Source organism: Nicotiana tabacum, chromosome 23, assembly GCF_000715075.1.
Source record: "Nicotiana tabacum cultivar K326 chromosome 23, ASM71507v2, whole genome shotgun sequence".
NCBI classification, from domain to species: domain Eukaryota; kingdom Viridiplantae; phylum Streptophyta; class Magnoliopsida; order Solanales; family Solanaceae; genus Nicotiana; species Nicotiana tabacum.
Window position 1 is genome coordinate 6,760,941 of NC_134102.1, and position 6,442 is coordinate 6,767,382.

At 30.8% G+C, this 6,442-nt stretch overlaps 1 long non-coding RNA gene across 2 annotated transcripts; it reads left to right on the forward strand.

The window, feature by feature from the left end:
• Positions 1-4,828, forward strand: LOC107789766 (uncharacterized). Of its 2 annotated transcripts, XR_012705925.1 has the most exons (3): positions 1-130; positions 594-701; positions 2,546-4,828. It is a non-coding gene; the product is annotated as an uncharacterized LOC107789766 (long non-coding RNA). The 2 variants fall into 2 exon arrangements; XR_001648909.2 differs by lacking the exon at positions 1-130 and having other exon boundaries at positions 336-701.
• The last annotated feature ends 1,614 nt before the right edge of the window (positions 4,829-6,442 follow it).

The window sequence follows — 6,442 nt, forward strand, 5'->3', positions numbered from 1 at the left end:
ATTTATTCATACACTAGCAAATGTGAAACCTGTTGGAACGAGACACATTACAATGACGCATCTTTGCATTTGAAAGAATAAGACTAAAGAACAAGAGATCTAGCTCGTGTATCAAGTTGCTAGAGTTTAGGTTAGTAACTTAAAAGATTAAAATTTCATAAATTTTGTTGGTTTTTCTTTGCCCGCAAGCTATATGCATTCTCTATTTCATTGTTGCTGCTATTGTTTCTTTCATTATCAATAGTGTACAAAGGTTTTAGAACGACGTTTTGTTTGATATGGGGTTTAATACACTACAAGAATTTTGACTTTTAACGACCAGTTTTTTACGAAGGGACATGAATTCGGTCGTTATAGGTATATCAATAGCGATCACATTTTTTTTCCGGTCGTTAAAATTAATTTTTAGTTTAATATTAACAAAGAAAAAATATTCGGTCCTTAAAATTCATAAATCCTGTCGTTAAAAAAAAAAAAAATAACGCTAACGTTTCCCTATCTTTTGCCCAACATCAGCCCACTCACGCCACTTTTCCCTCTTTTTTTGCCCAAACCCATAATTTTCCCACTTTTTTTTTTTTTTTTAATCATAGGAATTACAAAGCTAGGGTATAAGTGAAATTGAGCAGTTGAAACTCTGTGAAGCATCAAGCCTTGTGTTCCTCTCTACAACCTAGGGTTTCATTCTTCTTCTTCTCAAGGTAAGCTCTAATCTTGTAGTACTATTGTGAAATTGGGTACCTTTTTTATACTCCAATTATCTCTTTATTTTTCATGTATTGATTTTTTTTATAATTACATGTACTATAATTTTATAATTATATTCAGATTTTAACATTGCTGATGAATGTACAGGAGTTGCTTTTATTTATTTATTTATTGAATATTGCTCATTATATGTCAACTGTGTGTATTCTCTTATAGAGCAGATTATTTTTGAACTGGGTTTGATTTTGAATTACATTCAGTTTTTCTGTTGTTTCCGTTTTAGCATCCCTATTTCTTCTACTTTTGTTGAGCAAGACTATTATTGTATGAGAAGTCTAAATTATGGTCTTCAAAATTATTAATTATTTTTGAAGCAAAATTAGGAGAAATTCACTTTCATTAAAAACCATGTCGATATGTATGTGTATCATAGTTATGGTCTAATTAACTATTCTATAGCTTATAAAAGAGAAAGAGTAAAGGAAAAATAACAAAGTTATATCTTAAGCAGAATTTACAGGGTTTGTTTGCATTTAGTTTTGGAAAAGTTTTTCTGTGACCTATGTGTTTCCATTGGATTTTAATAAAATTAATGATAAGCTTTTCTGTTCGTTTACTCCAAAGAGTTTAAAAATATACCATTTCACTGAATTGCTAAACAGTCATGGATAAGATTTATTACCAACATGATGACATATAAGTGAAGCTATACTGATAATTCTGCTAATTGGAGTTTGGTTTGACCTTATTTGTGTTGCTTTAAGTACTACATCATGAGTTAGACTCCATATTTAGAGTCCCTTAGTTTTAAGAATCATGTTAACAGAGAACTTGAAGTAAGTGATGACTTTGTTCACGTGCTATGTGCTATCAGATGTTGAAACAATTAGAAAATCACGTCTTGTTGTATGAATATTAAGAATGTACTTTTTACTTAAAATATTGGTGCGTGGTGTATCAGTAAAGAACATATGGTTTTGGACATAAAAGTTAAGCTTCAGGTGAAGTATTTTGTTAAACCTTAAATCCTCCAATCCTTTTTATCACATGCTTCCTTCTATAGTATTCTTTCTCTTCAGTTGTACAGTATATCTGTATCATATTTGTTTAAAATGAAGATTGCAGAAGCACTACTAATAAGGGGTAGTTTAGAATTTAATATTATTCCTCATGCTTTGAGCTCATTTTTCCTAATAATTTGCCTTTCCTTTCCTTTAATTTGAATATTCAATTGAGGTGAATTATTGGCATTTGTAGCTGATAAATGTTTGAATTAAATGTTTCTAAGACAAAGCTATAGTTTGATATAGGATAGTGTTGATTATACCTAGATTTACCTGATATGTTACAGAAAAGAGTTAAAGTATTATGTAAAAGTTTATGTGTTTTGTAGTACCTTCTTGCTACTAGCTCTAATAAATTGCCTTTACCTTTAGCAAAATAAAAAAAATTAAAATATATTTAGTTACCCAGACTACAAAGTATATTCGTCTTTATTTTGCCTGTCCATGCAAAGTTTAAGTTGAAATTGAAAGTAGTATGGGCATGCATGCTGCACAAATAGAGAAAGGTATTATGAAGAATATTTGATGCTGAATTTTGCTTTAACATCTGGAACTGTATAAATTAAGAAGTCCTTTTTAAAATTACCCTGATAAAGTCCTGCATCTACAACCATATTGTTGTTCATTTTATTACAAGCCCCTGATTCTCAAGACGAGCTACTCATTAAGATTTGGAACAACTTAACTTGAGAATATTATAATGTATCTATTCTCGTGTTACTACTTGCCGTTATCTTTTATTTCGATTTTCTGATTGCATTACCTATTGCTAGTTTTGTATTTTTGCTTCGGTGTCAAATCGGTTTGCTTGTTATTGCCCCTCCATTTTTTCCTTCCTGAGCAGAGGGTCTACCGGAAACTGCCTATCTATCTTCTTAAAGGCAGGTATAAGGTATGCATACACTTTACCCTCTTCAGGCTCTACTTGTGGGATTACACTGGGTATGTTGCTGATGGTGTATCAATAAAAATTATTATTCCTTATGGATGTCATTGCCTTTAGATTCCTCTCTTCTAATAGATAACAATAATACTTTCGTTATAGTTGTATATTGACTAGATTTTAGATATTTTTTATGTTGCTACATTTACTCTTACAATAGTTTTCTGTATTGTCTAGTTATGATCTTTTGCCAAGGGATAGTGTATATAGAGAGTTTTCTCTGTTAGAAGTTATAGAGATGGAGTGTATTGCCTTAAGAGAACAAATAAAAGATAGAGCATTCTTTAGTTTCTATACCAAGATAAGAGCAATGATAGTGTTTGATCAGCCTTCATCAACATCTTCAACTGATCCATAGATTGAATCATTTAACAGGTTAGTAATTGAAAATCCTATTTTACTCTATGATGAAAATATTACAACGCTCATGTGAATTTTTTCTTTATGTCATTAACATTTATGAATAAATAAAAACATAGTTAATGAAACAAGTGAATTTAAGCAAGAATGAAGTTTCAAATATTATGTACATGGTGCACTTGTGCTTGCGTACATACCAGGAGATAAAGGACTTTTGGAGAGATTTTACATTAGATATATGCTGCTGTCTGCTAAAGTAATGTGTCGCTGTCTGCTCCTTTTTTTTTATCTGACGTTGCGCCTCTCTCTCTCTCTCTCCAATGATCTTATCTCTATTTCTTTCCTGTTACACTTATTATTATCTCTCTTTCTACCTCACCATTTTTAGTAGAAACTAGAATACCCACAAAGCAGAACAATCCTGTCATATCACTTAAGCTCTGAGCCTGCAATTTTCTTGAAATAACTAAAGGGTACTCTACTTTTCTTTGTTCTTTTCTATAATTTTCTGCTTTAGCTTCTAGCTTTATTTCCATTTGAATTGTTGCCTTCTTTTTATTTCTCTCTGTTTGTTTCTTGATGATAAAATCACGAGCTTTGTTGGTTAGTATGTTGTTGTTATAATTAGTGTTATTATGGTTACTAGTAAAATGCTACAACTATTATAACTATTATTGTTATGATTATGATTTTTTAGTTATTATTTTCTCTTTGTAAAAATTGGAGCTTTTGGTTTCTTTTCTTGATCTACTATGAGTAGCTTCAAATTGCTCTTCTGGTAATTTCTTTATCTCTTTGCATGTTACTGCTAGTAATCTTTGTAATCAAATGACAATTAACCTCTTCATGGCCTTGATACAATCTTCGGCATTTAAAATGTCATATATATTTCATACCTTGGACAAGAGTTTAAAAGATTTTAAGCTATTATTGAGACCTTCTTCCATAGTTGAGAAGACATTAGTTGGAAAGAAATGGAGAATCTGCTATTCTATCTAATATCTCCACACTTTTAAAGAATATGGATTCAAGACTTGAAACTTAGAATGCTATACGGAGTCCTCCAGTCGTATAATCATAAATTAAAAAATTACGCACTGTGGTGAAAGACATGTTACACTAGCCATCTTGCATACAGACTTAAGGTTTTCTTTTCTTAAATGTTTGGTCATTGTTCTCCCTTTAATAAGTACTAGTTCATTTTTTTGTAAGCTGGTGGCAGATTGCCAATTGGTATCTAGGAACATTGGTTAAGATTCATGACGTTTGTTTTGGTTTTGTTTTGGGAAAAATTTTGAAAAGGTGAAAAAGTATATTTTGGGTCCAATAATGATTAGGTAATTTGGTATAAGTTAGTCTGGTACTTGGCTAGAATTTAATTGAACTTATCACTTCTTTGGCTAGTCAACTTACTTCTCATGAATATGGTTATCTATCTGTGCATTCGATAATTTAAGGTATTATCTGTTCATTTTCCCTTTAAAGTGTTTATTTTCTTCTTTAGTTATTTATTCTTTGATACTAAACTCGCATAAATTTGTTATTTTAACAGATCAAAATTTGAAATCCGAAGAACCTATATTTGAAGAAAGTGTAGAGCAAGTTGAAGTTCAAGAGGTTTTTGGTTCGTCATCGATGGTTTAAAGACACTGTCTTATGTACATATATATGCTGCAATTTTATTTTTATTCTTTTTAGGAATTATTTAAAATGATGCTCAACTCACCTCACTTTATGCTTCTAGTTGTCTCCTCTCTAGGTTTGCATTATTTTTACTTTTCATTATTTTAGCAAGATGGGTTTTTTACAATTTGGATTGGTTTCTCGTAAATATGATACTTTAGTTCTTTGTATTAACAAGATATCAAGTATTTGATTTATTTTTCAATGTTATTAAGCGTGTATGAAAGCATATAAATAATTATTACTATTCATATAATTTAATTTTTTTAATTATATTTATTACATTTTCATATTAGCGAAGAAAAATGTGGTCATTAAAACTCTTTAACGACAGGCTTCTCAAATAGATAAATGACTATTAACGAAGAGAATATTGGTTATTAAAAGTAATTATACAATTAACGAAGGGAATATCGGTCACTAAAAGCACTCGAATTGACATAATACATTGTTGTTATTAAAGACTTTTAACGACTGGATAACAAATTAGCGAGGGGAAAATCATGTCGCTAAAAAGCATGTATAACGACCGAAAATTACGTCGTCGCTAAAGATCCTTTAACAACCGGTTACAATCCGGTCGTTAACTTTTAACATCGGGACTTTTAACGACCGGTGACGACCGGATTTTTTCCGGTTGTTATTAACTTATAACGACCGGAATTGGACTTTTAACGATCAGATTTCCTTTCGCTAAAGCCCCATTTTCTTGTAGTGTTACCTTCATAGGTAGGGATAAGGTCTGCGTATACACTATCCTCCCAAACCCCACTTATAGGATTTCACTGGATTGTTGTTGTTTTTGTTGTTATTGTCCAAGTCAAGTATATAAGGAAACAAGAAAAATTAAGAAATACAATTGCTGGTGAAACAAGAGTAGCACGTTCCAATGAAGTCACTACAAACCCTTCTTAAGTTATTACAATCCATACAATTGCGTAAACTTTTTGGCTTGGATTTATTCAACATTTCACTTTTTAATCAATCAATAAATTACAATATAATTTTAAATAAGTCAATAAAATTATATAAATAGTAAATATCGATATTTTTTATTTATTTCAGACTCATTTCATTTTAATACAAAATAATTTTTTTATCTACAGAAACGATTAGATCATGTTCATCAACCTTAGCTAATTGATATAGTACAAGAAAACTTAGAGTCCGTTTGGATTGACTTAAAAAAAGTGGCTTTTAAGTTAAGTGCTAGAACTTATTTTAAAAATAACCAGTTAGGTGTTTGGATAAAAGTGTTAAAACTGGAAAAAAAAACTGATGAAGTGTTTGGTAAACAAGTGTTGGTAAGCACTTTTTCTTGTTAAAATGACTGAAATATCCTTAAAGTTGTTAAGTATCAAGTAGCAATAGAGGTGGCCGGCGCCGGGGAAGGAAGCTATCCCAAAATCTTCTCTGATCTCCGTTCACTCCTATCATTTCGCCGGACTTCACATTCTCGGATGGAAAATACAATAATTTCTCAGAGGTTAAGAGGGGAGCAAGAGAAAGGGCAACGGAAAATAAATTTGACGATAGAAAGGAAAGGAACACGTAAATATATTTTCAATTCATAGCAGCATTGGGGAAGAAAGAAAGGAAAGGAAAAAGATGGGAAAATAATAAATGAAAGTTTAAAGAAAGAAATGAAAATAAAAGAGAGGAAAGTTATGGAAAATCACCAAGA